The sequence below is a fragment of the Acinonyx jubatus genome, chromosome B2, assembly GCF_027475565.1.
Source record: "Acinonyx jubatus isolate Ajub_Pintada_27869175 chromosome B2, VMU_Ajub_asm_v1.0, whole genome shotgun sequence".
NCBI lineage: Eukaryota > Metazoa > Chordata > Mammalia > Carnivora > Felidae > Acinonyx > Acinonyx jubatus.
The window spans coordinates 137,314,985-137,330,557 of record NC_069385.1 but is presented as its reverse complement, the minus strand read 5'-3'; the positions used below and the strand labels follow the sequence as shown (position 1 = coordinate 137,330,557).

The following is a 15,573-nucleotide window of genomic DNA, read 5'->3' as shown; positions in this document are numbered from 1 at the left end:
GAGTATTTTTGTCAAGCAATGGCTTCAGAAGGCTCTCAAGGAATCGGTAATTCGCGCAGTCACCTTGTGAGACAGGAAAGTATATATCCGCTCTCTTACAGCTGGGTCATCGGATAGTGACCTGGCAGTGGCCGCAGGACCTTTGCAAACACGTGGGGTTTGGAGTCACAAGTGGGTTGCAGTCATCCTGGTGAGAGAACTGGATGGTGGTCTTGCTGTGTGTTTGCAAAACAGATGAGGAGGAGCTCCTAAAGGGCTGGAAAAGGCTGCAGACGGTTTTGGAAGGCCGTTTCCAGGCTCAAATGGCCAATGTCAAAAAAAACAGCAGTGGGGGGGACTTGTTAGAGCATGGGAAGAGCTCGAACAAAACCCCATGACAGGTGACTGTTATAAGTCACAAGGCAGAAGAGGACTCTCCGAAGCCACCTTGTCACACACGGTTCTCATGTGTATACTTTGTTGGCACCTCTGAGGAGGGGTGGAGAGGCATGCGCATTTTAACCATTCGTTTCATATGTAGCGTGTAGAGTAAATGCTGCTTTCCAGCTTGGGCAGGGGGCAGTTCTTGATCAAGTTGTATCGAGACTCGTTACGAACACCCATCGATTAAACTACCTGTTTCCGGTGCAAAATAGAAAGTTTCCTCTTTCTGACCCTGTCTCTTTTTTGTTGTTGTTGTTCAGTCCTAACCGCCCTGTGTTTAAAGATGTTAATGTTGTCTCAGTGAGTCTGAGTCTTTAGTGGGCAGAATCAGATGACTTTTGATTTGACACGAAACTTCCTCCCCTTTCTATCCTTGATAACTGCCCATCAGTTATCTCTAACCATTAAACGTAAGGAATCCTTCTTTATATATTTATTTCAGTTAGTAAACTTGAAATTCTGCAAGCACATTGCCGGTGGTTTATATCCCAGCTTTCAAAATACGCTACCTATCCGACAGGTGTTCCGTTTTCTTTCCCCCTTCTCCCTTCCCACCTCTAGTATTTCAGGGTACCATATGTAGATCAGTTGTGTGATAGCTTCGTTCTGATCATGAACATGCTTGTTTGAGGTTATAAAGAATACATCTGAGAGAGGTCAGGGATTTCCCCCTGAATATCAACTAACTGCTTGAAGTGGCATTTTTCATTCTGACTTGTTTTGTTTTCTTTTCCTGTAGCATACTGGAGCAAAATGAAAGAGTTTATTCTGAGGCCTCTGATGCACTGCTTCCCCAGGCCATGAGGAAGAAAGAGTGGACTTCAGCCTGTATGAATGATCTTGAAACACGAATGGTTGTGGGTAAGTCTTCCAAAGGACTTGGCATTCGTTAGCTTTAGATGTCATCAACCATCGTTTATTCGGTGGCTCAGGACATTTTTTTTAAGGGCATGGCTGTTCCTCCACAACCCAAGCAACAGGATGTTTGAGAGACTGTTGATGAAGAGTCCAGAGAGCAACTAAATTTACTCAGTGTGTTTCTGAAATTTGCAGAGTAGTGGGATCTGAGGACAATGCATTTGTGGTTAGAGAAGACCGAAACAAACAAACAAACAAACAACTGTACACACAAACAACCAACAGACTACACCTTCCAGACATTCCTTTTAGCTGAGAGCATAAGGAATTAAGCATACACCTTCCAGACATTCCTTTTAGCTGAGAGCATAAGGAATTAAGCACACCCGCGACCCTCGATTCACTCTGAAGGCAGATTTGTTACCCCGTAGTGGAGAATCGGGATGGGCAAAGTGAGAAGTGCTGGCAGTTTCCGTCTTGCTCAGTAAATAATTACTGAGCACCTTTTAAAAACCGTACGTAGAGCCCTGACTGACAGCCTTGGTCTGGAGGTAGAATTCAGATGCTCCAAACTGTTAGCAAACAGCAGATAAGTTCCCAACGACACAAAAATATTGTCGTTTTTCCAAGGAAGGTTGATCAGCCTCGTTGGTTGTAGTTCTTGGGCACGGTCCTCACACGGAAGCTACTTCTGCACATCTCTCTTGGTGACCTTGGACAACTTACTCGTCCTCGTGGAATGAGTCACCTGTAAAAATGCCAGTGCACGCCTTCATGGTCTCTTGCAGCTCTAAAATCCCACAGCTGACTCTAGTGAAATTAATGAAATAATTAGACCCTTGGGTTCTCGCTCAGCCAAATCAGTTGTGAGCCCTTGGCAAGTGATCTTTGGCAGGGGTGGTGCTCGCTGGACGGGCCAGTGTGGAGAAGAGGGGCCAGGCACTTGGTGGAGGGAGGGCCCTTCTCCCTCTTTCTCCCTACGATCTTGCGAACCAACCCTTTGGTCAGAGAGGCCTTGCGGTGTCTGTGGTTAGTAATGTCTTGCGGCATTAAAGACAATGTGGCACGTTGTTATATGAATGTAATGCAATGTGATATAATACGGTGTAGTATGATGTAATATCGTCCTTTATTTTTCTGTCGTGGATCTCCCTCTTCCTTCTCTGTTGGCTGTCACTATCTTACGGGTTATCTGCCAGTCTCTGAACCCCACGAAGCCCCAAACTTTGTCTTACGCTGAACAGGATTGATTATTTTTCTTTCTTACTGAACATCCCTGTTCTGAACAGAGCTCTGAATGACACTTTAAATGATGCTCACATATCACTCTTGTTAGCAGCCTGCTGTCTGCTTCAGAGTGGTGCATTATTTGGGTTTCATAACAGCATTTTTTTCCCCCTCTGACAAATGTTAAATTACGAAGTGCAGGAAACCACATGAATGCGGTGGGATGAAAATGTGAACACAGTGTTATCTGGAAACGCCAGTGTTATGATTCTTTCTCCTGGTGACAGTCTCCTCCCTGCACTCAACGTATAAAGCCTATTTACCTGCTTGGTGGCCGCCTTCTAATTCCTGTCTTTCTCTTCACTAAGACTGTGTGCCATGGTCCCCGTGTCACACTGAGTCAGGAAGTTTGTTTAAGACGACTGCCTGGGGCTGTCTCTTTCTCTCCAGGTCCTTCCTGACCACTGAGCCCGGCTCACATTCACAAAGCCTTCCCAGAATGCTCTGGCCTCTATGAGCTCCTATAACATTTAGAACTTGCACCATAAAAAAAAAATATGTATGCCTACCTATTGCTTTGTGGGTGTTTGCTGCCACCCCATCTGGGTTGCAGGCTGCTGGAAGGCAGGGATCACATCCGAGCCCACAGTTCCTCAAAGGTGGTCTAGCCCCAGGACCTCCTGCAGCAGAATCACCTGGGCATACAAAGCAGCAGATTCAGCAACACCAGGCTCGATGAGTCAGAATTTCTGGGGATGTCGAGCCCGAGAAACTCACCGCAGACAACTCTTGAGTGCACAGAGGTTTGTGAAAACTGCCTGAGCTTACCTCTTCATCCTCCCCTGTACCTACCTCCTCACGCGCGGCATAGGGTCTAGATCTGAGCGCATCACAGATACCCAGGACATATTTGCTTGCTGATCTAAACAGCATCCTGCTGTGATGGTTGCACTCGCTCTTCAGTCGCCCTAGCCTTTTTGGGATGTGAAGTCTGCATATTCTCAACCCTTAGAAACCTTGTTTTGGCTAAATGTGTAGTCCCCTAGGTTGGAGGCTCTTCCGGAAGCCTTCTTTTTATATCTCCTCTTCACGCAGTGACCCTGCCTGTTCCTATTCATGGAGCAGCCCCTGCCCACGTGCAGCTCAGCAGTAACGTCAACTCTGGGGACAGGGACCGGAGTGTCTGGGCAGGAGACAGAGCTGAGGTGGGAGCAGCGCTGGGCTGACCTTGATTGCTTTATCCTCGGATCCCAAGGCCACGCCTGCCGCCCTTGGCAGTATGTTTTGAATGCTATTTCTTTCAGCTGTTAGGGCTCGGAGGTTGTCCACTTTGGTGGCAGGAGAGCGATCCCATTGCTGAAAGCAATAAAGTTAAGCTGCAGTGGACAGACATCAAAGCAGCCCCGGTGCCAGCAGCAGATTCAGAATTTGAATCTGATGACAACAGACCGCGTGGTGACACGGGCCCCCTCCTTCCCTTCTCCGCTTGCTCCAGCAAGGGCGAGCCTGGCAGAGGAGATTGGCTTCTAGTGCAACTCCTGATGCCCTTGCTGGTGGGTCCGGCCCTGGGACGAGATCTGACAGAAACCCAACCAAAGAGCTCTTGGAAGCCCAGCCAGCCTGTAAGGGAACCAGTGGGCTAACCGGGAAATGTACCAGCTGTGAACACAATCACTACGGGAGCGCCTGGGTGGCTCAGTGGGTTGAGCGTCCGACTTCGTCTCAGGGCATGATCTCGCAATTGACGAGTTCGAGCCCCACATCAGGCTCTGTGCTGACAGCTCGGAGCCTGGAGCCTGCTTCCGATTCTGTGTCTCCCTCTGTCTCTGCCCATTCCCTGCTCATGCTGTCTCTCTCTATCTCAAAAATAAATAAAACATTAAAAAAAATTTAACACAACCACTACCATTAAACATTTTTTTTAACATTTTCTCTAATATCTTTTAAGGTTTATTCACTTATTTTGAGAGGGGGTGTAGAGAGGGAGGGAGAGAAGAATCCCAAGAAGGCTCCACGCTGTCAGCGCAGAGCCCGACGTGAGGCTTGAACTCACAAACCGTGAGATCGTGACCTGAGCCGAGATCAAGAGTCGGACGCTCAACCGACTGAGCCACCCAGGTGCCCCAAACCTTTTTTTTTTTTTTGCAACTTTTTGTATGTTTTCACTCTTGCTTAGTCACACACAGTGTTACTTAAGAGAAGTTGTGCCAGTCTTGAATTACGTTTGTGTTGCAAGGCATATTCAGGCGCAGTGACAGGAAGCGTCTTCTCCCACGTGTCCGAATAATTTTGCCGATGGGGGGTTTGGAGAGCAAGAAGGTATAACAGAATGGGTTGGGAATGGGGTTTTTTCCTCATTTTCAGCTAAGGGGAGAAAAGAGAGCCCAGGTTTCCGAAGCAATGCTGAGAGCAAAAGAGGCTTTGGCTCACGTGCTTGGTCGAAATCTGCCTAGATGTCCTCTCTGTAGCCTCTTCCGGTTCAGTGGGGGTGAAGCCTGCCTCTGTGACGCAGGAGCCAGGTGCACAGGCCGTCGGTCACGGGAGAGAAACATACAGGTGTTGACATCAGTGTCTTGAGACTTCATTAAAGGTTTTAACGTGGAGGAGTGACGAGGGGCAAAATTAAAGAAATTATAAGGCATACAATTTTAGTGAACTACCAAAGCCATTGGTATTTTGGAGGTCCTTAACAGTGCGTGGAATTTTTCCCGATGAGTAGTCATCCGTGGTTGGGAGAGAGGAGCACTGGTTCTAAAAGAACGTTTGACTACATCACTTGTGTTGTTTACCACGAGGCATTCTCGAGAACTGCAGATTTTCCAAATGGCTTCCTCAATCATCGGCGCTGCGTTTGCAAGGCAGATGTAAATAGGGAACAGTCAGTCCAGTACCCTCCCTGAAGACCATCACTGGAAAGCTCTTTAAAGGCTTTCTAGCCTAGAGAAGTTAGACAGCCGTCATGCACCCAAGCTGATGTTCTCTGTAAAGCAGTGCTAAGCATGCCTTCCGGGTGATGTGTTATAACCCTCTCTTCTTGCTGATAACTATCATGGGCTCATTGTACCAGTCCTTCAGAGAAGCGATGTGGTTTTGTATAACTGAGTGAAACCACACCAGTTCAGGAAATGCAGTGAATTGCCTTATAATAGGCATCATCAAAACAGATGGTGATTAACTTGGAAGGTACCCTTCCTTGGTGACAGTTTGAAAGCTTTGAAAGGAGGTGTTTGCAGTGCATCAAAAGAAATTAGGATTAAACTGCCACATTTGCACACGGTTGGCGTGAAAACTGAAAAGAAACTCATCAGAGTTCCTTACTGCACATGCTTTCCCTGAAGGCATCATCACATCGTGGCTTCATTATCCATTCCACTCTAATGACTAACGTTGCTCTCTCTTCCTCACTGGAGTTTAAGACCATTGGCTTCCAACTTCCTCCCAGATGGCTCTGGTTGGGTGTCATAGGTACCTCCAACTTGAGTCTACACCCCCTCCTGTCTCTGCCCCGTCTCCCTTTATGGGTTCGTTGTTTAAAGAAACAGGATCAGCGACCAGCCAGTCATTGATGCTGGACACCATCTCCTCTTCCAGCGCTTCGGCCCTTGACCACCTGCTAGAGTTTTACCTCTTGCTTATTACTTCACGGTCTTCCCACTCTTCTCCATTCCTCTGCTCTTGTTCTGTTGCTGTCGTTACCATCCCTTGCCCGACCGCTGCAGGCACTGCCCAGAGACTACATTTGCCTTAGGTCTTTCTTCCTGTATTCCATTCATCCTACTGTTTTGAGACTTTCCTTCCCAAAGATAAGGGTCTGGTTGAATCACTCTCATTCCTAAAAACCCTTGACAGCCTGCCCAAGTATGGATCCTTTCATGTTAAGGATCGAACTCAGACTTCAAACTTGTGTCTATGATCGATTACGCATCGATTCGCATTGATTACAAAATCATGATGAAATGTGTGCCTGTGCCTGTCAACAAAGCCTGGAAGTAAGGAAAGCAAAAATTAAGATGTTTGTAGGATTAGAGCGGTTGGTACTTTTCTTTAGAAATAATACTCCTCTGGTGTTTTCCATCGCAATGAATGAATATGATGAAGGAAAAGGAAAGATTTAAAGGATTTTGTTAGCTTCCCTTTCCCTACAAGATAAAATGGTGACTTAACTGCATGACATTCAAGATCCCTGGGAATTCATTACCAAGTCACCATCGAAATCTCGTCCCTCCCTCCCATCTCCCCACATGACACTTCTTGCCTTTCTAAATATACTGCGTGCTTTGGCAGCCATGACTTTTTTGTGTTGATTCTTCTGCCTGAAATTCTGTTTCTCTACCCAGTGAACATCATTCACTGATGCCTGATGGGAATGTCCTCTCTTCCTACGTGAGCTCTGTGGATGGCAGTTCTTTGATTTTGCAGCCATCTCTGTGGATGACCCGCAAGGGTGGAGATTGGTCTATTTTAAACCTTGTATTCTAAGTACTGAATCCATTCCTGTGCACAGTATGGGTTAATAAATATTTACCAAAGGCAAAAAGAGACAACTCATTTAGAAGTATACAAGTAGGGGGTGCCTGGGTGGCTGAGTCGTTGAAGTCTGACTCTTGATCTCAGCTCGGGTCTTGGGGTCGTGAGGTCAAGCTCCGGGTTGGTCTCCGTGCAGGGTGTGAAACCTACTAAAAAAAAAAAATAGACAAGTAATCCTTCAAGTAAGATTTAAAATGTTTCAGATCATCTCAGTGCTAATTACGGTGTTGTAAAAATTATAAAAAGTTGATGTTTTAGGTTAAACGATTTTTACGAAAGTCACCGGACTCGGCATCATACCATTTTAAGTAAACCAGTAGAGTGGATCTTTGGTATTTGAAAATTCTAACGTCAGGTAGAATCACTTCAGCTCCTCAGGAGCCATATTTGTGAAGTTACTAGAAATTGCTTTTTACTGCTCTATGTCATGAAAAAATCATATCGGCCAAATCAGAAATCCACAGAAATGACACATCCAGTATTGGCAACATAATATGAATATGTGGTATTTTTTCCTGAAGGGGATTGAAAAAGCCAAGACTGGGTAACATTAAAGGATTGATATAACATTTTCAATTCTGAAAGGCTATTCTACTCTAGAAATATACTTGTTACTATTTTTTCGTTTCTAAGAATTCTGTTTGGTTAAAATTGCAAAGGAGAAAAAAATATCTTGGCTGAAACAAAATGAAAAGTCATCTCCAAAATTAATTTGGCATCCTCAAAAGTTCCTTTGCAAAGGGAGGAGGAGGTTTTTTAATATCACATGTTAAAAATGCCACTAAAAAAAATCATCATTTGCACTTGTGAGCAAGGAATTCAGAATGGTATTTAATGGAGATCAATGTGCGAGGATGTTACCCATCTTTTTAAACAATTATTTTGACATTAGGGGAAGGCTGTTTAATAGTGTATATTGTTTTATAATATATATTATACATGCCATATATATTTTTCCTATTAATGTTTTGGTTAGCGTCAGTAAGTCGGGATAGAGAATTTCAGTTTAAGATTTGCCACTTTTTCTGCGTGATATTCCTACCTGACCTTCAGTTTGCTTGCCTGTGAAATTATGACAAACGTCGAACCACTGTTGGAATAACAAATTTAGAAATTGATCAGTCAACAACATGTGCTGATTGACCGACTAACAAAACCTTAAATACCGTATCACTTTGCAGCACCTCCTAGAAGTTGATCTTTGTCTGTTCTGCACAGTGAAGAACCTTTGCTGAATTTGTTATTTTTCTGTTCTGAGCCTTGCATTCATTTGTTTTTATTTTATTTTTTAATGTCTCTTTATTTTTGAGGGGGGAGAGTGGGGGAGGGACAGAGAGAGAGGGAGACAGAGGATCTGAAGTGGGCTCCTTGCCGACAGCAGAGAGCCCAACTTGGGGCTCGAACTCTCGAACCATGAGATCGTGACCTGAGCCAAGGTCGGATGTTTAAGCGACTGAGCTGCCCAGATGCCTGCTTTGTATTCATTTAAAAGCCTGACCATTTGGCTGTTTAGAAGATGCACCAGGAAATATGGGTATCTGAAACTGGTATATCAATGTACGTCAACTACACTGCCATTAAATGCACACACACACACACACACACACACACACACACACGCACAAAACGTTAGCGTTATGGTCCTATTCCTTTCATGGTATCCAGTTAGACTACTACTCAGTTTGTAATAAAAATTTTCCAGCCTTTATTCTTGGTGCCTTCCTCCCAACTGAATTCATGCGTCTTTGCTCTGTTAGGGAAGGCGCAGTGTGTGACAGAGCCCGGTCCGGGGGGGTGAGAAAACGCTGTGGGAACACAAAGGGATGAGACGGCTGGTCCAGCTATAAAGTGGTGAGGACGTGGTGGTGGGGTTTGGAGCTAGACTTTGAAATATGGCTAGGATCCCGAACGGTAGGAGGGTGAGGAACGAAAGCGAGGAGAAGGAAGAGGGCACGTCGTGGACCGGCTCGGGCCCAGTGTGAGGTGGGTGAGAGAGAACGATGAGAGATTGGGGAGGAGCGGGGCTGCTTGAATAAAGACGGTAATAATAATGATTAGTGTGAACTCTTAATGGAGCAGCTGCCTTACAGCAGATTCTGTGAGTGTGCTTTACAACTCCCTGCAACACAGCCCCATTTTACAGGTGAAAACAGTGGGTTTAATCCCATACTCAGGGTTGGAATTTGATCTTAAGTGGTGGAGAGCCATTCTTTGAAGGTTGTGGAACAGGAGAAGGTCATGATCAGACTTGGCACCGATTTACTCACCTGCTCTGATAGCCTCGAAGTTCCTCGTAGTTAAAGACAGGTCTCACACCGCCGCATGTTCCCTCAAGGAGTGTCGCTGACCTTCAGCGTGGTGGAGACCCCATAAACACTGGTGGAGTCTATTTTATTTATTTGTTTTTTACCGTTATTCATTTTTTTGAGAGACAGAACACCAACCGGGGAAGGGCAGAGAGAGAGGGAGACACAGGAATCCCAAGCAGGCTCCAGGCTCTGAACTGTCAGCAGAGTCCGACGCGGGGCTCGAACTCCCGAACCTCGAGATCACGACCTGAGTCGAAGTCGGCCGCTTAACCAGCTGAGCCACCCAGGTGCCCCAGAGTCTATTTTAAAAGCTTCCTCAACAAAACTTAGGAGGCCCTTCTGGTACGTTTTCCCTTTTAAAGAGGAAGCTAAGAAGAGAGAGTTAATAAACCGTTTCCTTTGTGCCCGTACGTGTTTCTTCTCCTCTGATCCTCACAAAATATCTTAAAGATAATGAGTATGACTTTTACATTTAAATTATATGTTATCATGGTGGAGGAGTTATTGGTGCTGAAGACGGTCACACAGCTTGCAGGAACCAAAGCTGGGATTTGAATCCTGGACGCCCCCATCCCCTTGCCTGTACTCTGTCTTCACTCCTGTCTGTCAAACCACTTCTGATTTCCAATCCGCTCGACGCTTCCCCCCCCACCCCCCCCCCCCCGCCACTGGTTTAAGGCCACTTTGCTAGCACTCTGTTGATTTCAGAGAAACGAAAGCCCACAAGGACCTAATCTACTTGGTAGAAGTTGATGGGAAAGAAATTATTTTCAGCTTCTTCAGGACCAATATCCTTCTAAATGATGCGGCTGGCAGGTGGCCATTTCTAGGAGCCCATCAAATTATCCACTTGGAAGAGCCCGGCATCCTGTGTTGGGTACCACGCAGAGTGAAGTCACCCTTCACAGTAAAACAGAGTCTGGGGGTGAGTACGCTGCAAGCACCCTGGATATTTAAGGGAAGCACTTTGCTTCTTCCATTTGATTGGCACCAAATTTATTATACTAGAAAACACTTAGCAACAGGCAGACAGCATGTGCTTTCAAATGCTGCCGGGAATTTGCAGTGACATTTACTGAAAGGGGAAGTTTAAGTCCAACAATCAAAGGTCATGGTCCGTGAACCTACAGGCACACATTATGTAAATGCAGCCCAAATCCAAAACCCAGCTTGACAAGGTTTGGAGTGGTTGTCTGCTCCATGAAATTAATCTTCAGTAAGATTCTCCAAAACATCAGATGTGCTTAATGCGTTTGAATCAGGACTTGTAAACACTTGACGCCTAATACTGGTACCAAAGATCAGGAGTTAGCTCACCTGCTGCTGTGCCCACTTTGCAGGAATGGACAGGGTTTTCTCTGTTTTCCTGGTGAGCATCCCCATGGGGATTGCCTGGCAATGCCTTCATCCACTTGGGAGAGGCAGCGAGCTAACGGTACTCTGTCTCAGAGACCTAGCCACCCTAACACCCCACTTTCAAAGTGGGGTGTTAATTTGATTTTTAATTATATATTTTTAATTGCTTAAAAAAATTTTTTTTAATGTTTATTTTTGAGATGGAGAAAGAGTGACAGCAGGGGAGGGGCAGACACACACACACACACACACACACACACACACACACACACACAGAATCTGAAACAGACTTCAGGCTCTGAGCTGTCAACACAGAGCCAGACGCGGGGCTCGAACCCATGAACCGCAAGATCATGGCCTCGGCCGAAGTCGGATGCTTAACTGAGCCTATTAAACACCAACTCCCCATTCCTTTCTCTCCTCAGCTCCTAGTCACCTCCACTTTACTTTCTACCTTGACAAGTTTGCCTATCTTAGCTCCCACATACACCTGGAATTACACAATATGTGTCTTTTTGTGTCTGGCCCTTAATTTATTTTTAACAGTGTTTCAAATAAACTTGTCTCATGCATTCACTTTTAATGCCTTGTTGGATTCATAATTATCATTAAGATATAATTCTCATTCTAATATAGGAAGCTAGGTCCTATAAGAATATGAGTAAGCGACAAGCTTTCAGTTATAAAATAAGTAAGTCACGGAGATTGAAAAGTGCAGCATAGGGGATGTAGCCAATACTATCGTAATCACGTTGTGTGGTGACAGATGGTGACCACACTCGTCATGGTGAGCCCTGAGTGATGTATAGAACCGTCGAATCAACATGTCATCCACCTGAAATGGATACAACATTGTATGTTGATCATACTTCAGTTGAAAACAAGGAGTAGGAGTAAACAGAAGACGTAGAAAAATTTTTCATGAGCAGTGGGAGAAAATAACGTTGGTAAAACAAAAATTAGATGCCTCAGAGGCATTCCTCTTTGGAATTGATTCCCCCTTACTCGGGTGTTGCCCCTCTTCAGCCTGAATTCTCTGCAGAATTTCGACAGGCAGGCTTGCGTGTCTGTAATGCCTCCTAGGAAGAATTCGGAATTTGCCAGCTACCATCTGTAGACTGACTTTTCTTTTATTCTTCTTTTTGCTGATTTTTAAGTCAATCACTCCCGTCTCCTTGCCTCTGTCCAACAGCCAGCCGAAACATGTGATGACTGCCGTTGGAAAACGGGTGAATCACAGCCCTCTGCTTGCGGAGATGTTGCACAAAGCAGAAGTATTCCTTTCTGCATAGAAACAGAAGCGTTGTAATTTTACTGCAGCAGTGAAATTGTAGTAGAGGTGAACATAAGTCTTCTTCTATTTACATCTTTAATGAGCCACAATTAAAAGTAGTGGGTTGGCGTGTCAGAGTGAGTGTGTTATTTTCAGTTTTCTATTCTGGGGATTGCTGCTCCTGGGCTAAGCCACACTTCCCTGGCACCCTGGGGCTCCAAGAGCCTTCAGCAAGAAAGCCCAGAAAGGTCTAATCTGCTTCCTGAAAGTTAATGGAACGGTAATGACTTTCTGCTGTGCTAAGGTAGAAATGTGCTTCAGATCCCAGAAGCCTGTGATTCTCGAATCTTCTGTCATGGTACATCTTTTTCTTCTCGTGAAAGGTTCCATGGATTGATTCAGTGTTGAGGTGCTCAGAGAGTCCTCTCCCTTCTCATTTTGTCTGGCCATAATTAAGAGGTACTGGGGTGCTCTCCCTGCACTGGAGACCTGGTGTGGGGCGAGGCAGAACGTCATGTTGCAGAAGGCCCTTTCCCCGGCTCTGACTGAACCCAGACCTAAGGCCATTCAGTTCAGGGGCGCCGTGCTGGACCGCTCCACGCTGTCCTTCCCCACCTCGGCCACACTGAAGTAGAACCGCTGAGGTTAGTTGCACTGCGATGCTGACCTGAGACACTCTCTTAGGAACCCTTCGATGGGTTTCCACAGATGAGGCATCGGTGCTTAAGAAATTACTGTGGGACAGGAGGTTTTCCTGACAAGGTAGTAAAGCCACATACTGAGATGCGTTTAATAGCTCATCTAAACCATCGTGTGCAAACCCTTCTGTTTACCTACTTGAGCTCAGCAAAAATGTGCACATAGGTATTCAGTATAGTGTCAGAGGACTGTAGGGAATTACGTAGATGTCGGCCATCGGCAGTGGCCCCACCCTCGTGATGTGTGCCTGCGCCTGATTGTGTCACGGACCAGCCACGCTTGTCTCAGAGCTAGCGATGCTTCAACCCGCACAGGCTCTTCCTAGGGCCTGGGGTTGAATTCTAGGTTGGTAATTTTTGTGAACTCTTTCTTAAAGATACTCACCCCACCAATACTCTCTCCCGTTGCTTGCCTAACTTTATAAGCTTCAGACCCCACACATTGGATCCGCCCCTGATTAAGCATATGTAGAAACCATGCCTGTCCATATGGTAATTACATAAATTCACTTCTCCTTCATGTTACTTGTGGAATTCCCCCCAAATGTGCCAGCTCACAAAACAGGAACATTAACGGTCTATGTAGAGCCTCTGGTATCATACCAGTGGTTTCCAAGGAAATTTGTATCTTGGACATTTAGCAAATAAGTAATATGTTTAACTGATAGTGATTATGTCCTAAATTTCCCGAAGCGATGACTAACAGTTATGATTCACATATTCCTGGGACTCTCCCTTCCCCCCAACTTGCTGTCTGCCTGGAGCAGTGGACAGTATATCAGAGTTTCTTAGGAGTATAGTACGGTAGAACTGCATAGCTTCTGCCCTTCTCCCTGTGCCACGTAAAGAAGAAGGAGTTTAGTGGCTATTTTGTGAAACGTTTTTTTCTTCCCCTAGCTTGACATGGTTATTTGAAGGTAAATAATTTTCCTTGCTAAGGCGTCACTTGTTACGGGTGACTTTGATTTGACAAACAGCTGTTGATTCCTAGTGCAGAAAATTAATTTCTTTCCTCCTCTCCCAAAGAGTTGTTTTATGATTCCCAGTCTATTGTTAGGCATAAAAGCTAATTTGGTTTGGATTCTTTGTTTTAAATGTACCTGGTGTTCAAGCTATGGTGACCTTTCCTACTGAAATAGCACTGCCGTGGCCTGGGAAGAAGAGACTCCAATTAAACAAAGCCCATTTTTTTCTTTAAAGACAAGAATAAAGTATTTGCCTCTAAAATGGTTTTAAATTAATTAATGATATTCATGAACCATTTAAATTTTTTCTGAGTCAAATATCGTAAGGAGGTGTGATGTCCTAGACCGTTAAGGGTGAATGACAGTTGGTGTAGACAGAAGGTCCCCATGCATGATGCAGAGCAGAGTGACCACAGAGCGCAAAACAGCCAAATATATTTTGTCCTACCTGAAAAGGGAGGCCTGTTCCAATGGCCTGTTTGACAACAAAACTTATCTAGGTGACTTAGGCACAGTAGAGGGCCCGGAAGGGGGAGAAGGAAGCAGAGGGAATGATGTAGAGTTAGAAACGTGCTTGCTTCGGGAAGAGGGCGTGGTCACCATCTAGGTTTCAGTTTTTGCCATACCACAAATTTTGTGACCTTTGGAAAGTTACTAACCTTTCTGGAACAGTTCCCTCCTCTGCGAGAGGAGGGCAGTAGTCTGGATCATCCTTGGAGGTTCCCTTCACCAGTGCCATTCTGTGTCTGAGGATTAAGCGACATCAGATTTACATGGGAAACGAGAAGGATAAGAATAGACACACAACAGGTGGAAGGGGGCAGGTATGTAAATGGGGGTCTGGCACGCAAGGGGGAAATAGCCCTGGTGTAAATTCAGATGTGCATCTGTGTCCATGGGCAAGTGACTTTCACTGGAGGAACTGAGCGCTGCTTGAGGTTAGGGTTGAGCCCTGGGCAACTGACTTGCACCACATCTCCCAAGGAGCCCTGTTTCCCTTTGCGTGGCCTGTGCTCCTCACCCCTCTCTTAGTGCAGGAGGCTTTGCAGTTGAGGCTGTGCTGGCCTCCTTGCCTCCTCACCCCTCACATTCTCACCTCGCCTTCATTTGTCCCTTCAGGATGCTTCTGGAGGTGCTCATGGGCCTCGGGAGATTACCTTCCTCATGCCGAAGCCCCGCTGAAATTCTTTGCGAACTGTCCCGCTTCGAGAATCAGACACGGTTGTGTTTGTTTTTGCCTGCGCTCACAACGTGCGGGTACACTTTTGTAGTCAGCAGAGTAGGTTGAATGTGAAGAGCCGGGAATCCTTGCCAGGTTGCTATGTTGTTGTTTAGCTAACACTGAACTTGGTCACATCCTCAATTTCTGGGCAGCGTGTGAGAATAGTTCCTTCTCCCGAGAGTTTATCGGACCAGTGCGGCTGTAAGCACAAGACAGTAATAATAGCGTGCGAATGCAAGCATTAGACATTTTCTGAGTGCTTACTGTGTACCCAAGTACTGGGCGAAGAAGCACTTTATACGCACTAAATGTGTGTGTCTGCAAACATAACACAGCGATGAAAAACAAACGTCTGATTCTCACAACTCTAAGAGATTGGGGATCATTATTATCTACGCTCTACGGGTGACAGAACTGAGGCCCAGGAAGGAGAAATGACTTGGGCCGAGTTACAGGTGTAGTGACGTGTGCAGGATTAACTTTTCCACTAAGAGCAATCTTTGTTAGTGCGAAGTGCGAAGTCTGGCGCGGATGCCAGAACGAGTCCGGGTTAGTTTAGATGGGATTAAATGAGAGAGTGGTTTCAACGGTGTTTTGTAGGAAGGCAAGTGTCATGATCGTGTGATGTGAAGGCAAAAGGGCATTTCAAGCTAGAGGTGATTGCCTGTGAGGATCGAAGGTAAAGAAGGCAGACGGCAAACAGGTCCGTTCAGTT

The 15,573-nt window shown here is 45.6% G+C and overlaps 1 protein-coding gene across 18 annotated transcripts in view; it reads left to right on the top strand.

Annotated features, from left to right (window-relative positions):
* The window catches only part of ATXN1 (ataxin 1), a 415,717-nt gene that overhangs the window by 106,797 nt on the left and 293,347 nt on the right, over window positions 1–15,573 (top strand). For all 18 annotated transcript variants that reach the window (XR_008298749.1, XR_008298751.1, XR_008298750.1 and 15 more), the window contains one exon: window positions 1,163–1,284. The gene's annotated coding sequence lies outside the window, so the exon portion shown is untranslated. The remainder of the gene's footprint in view (window positions 1–1,162; window positions 1,285–15,573) is intronic.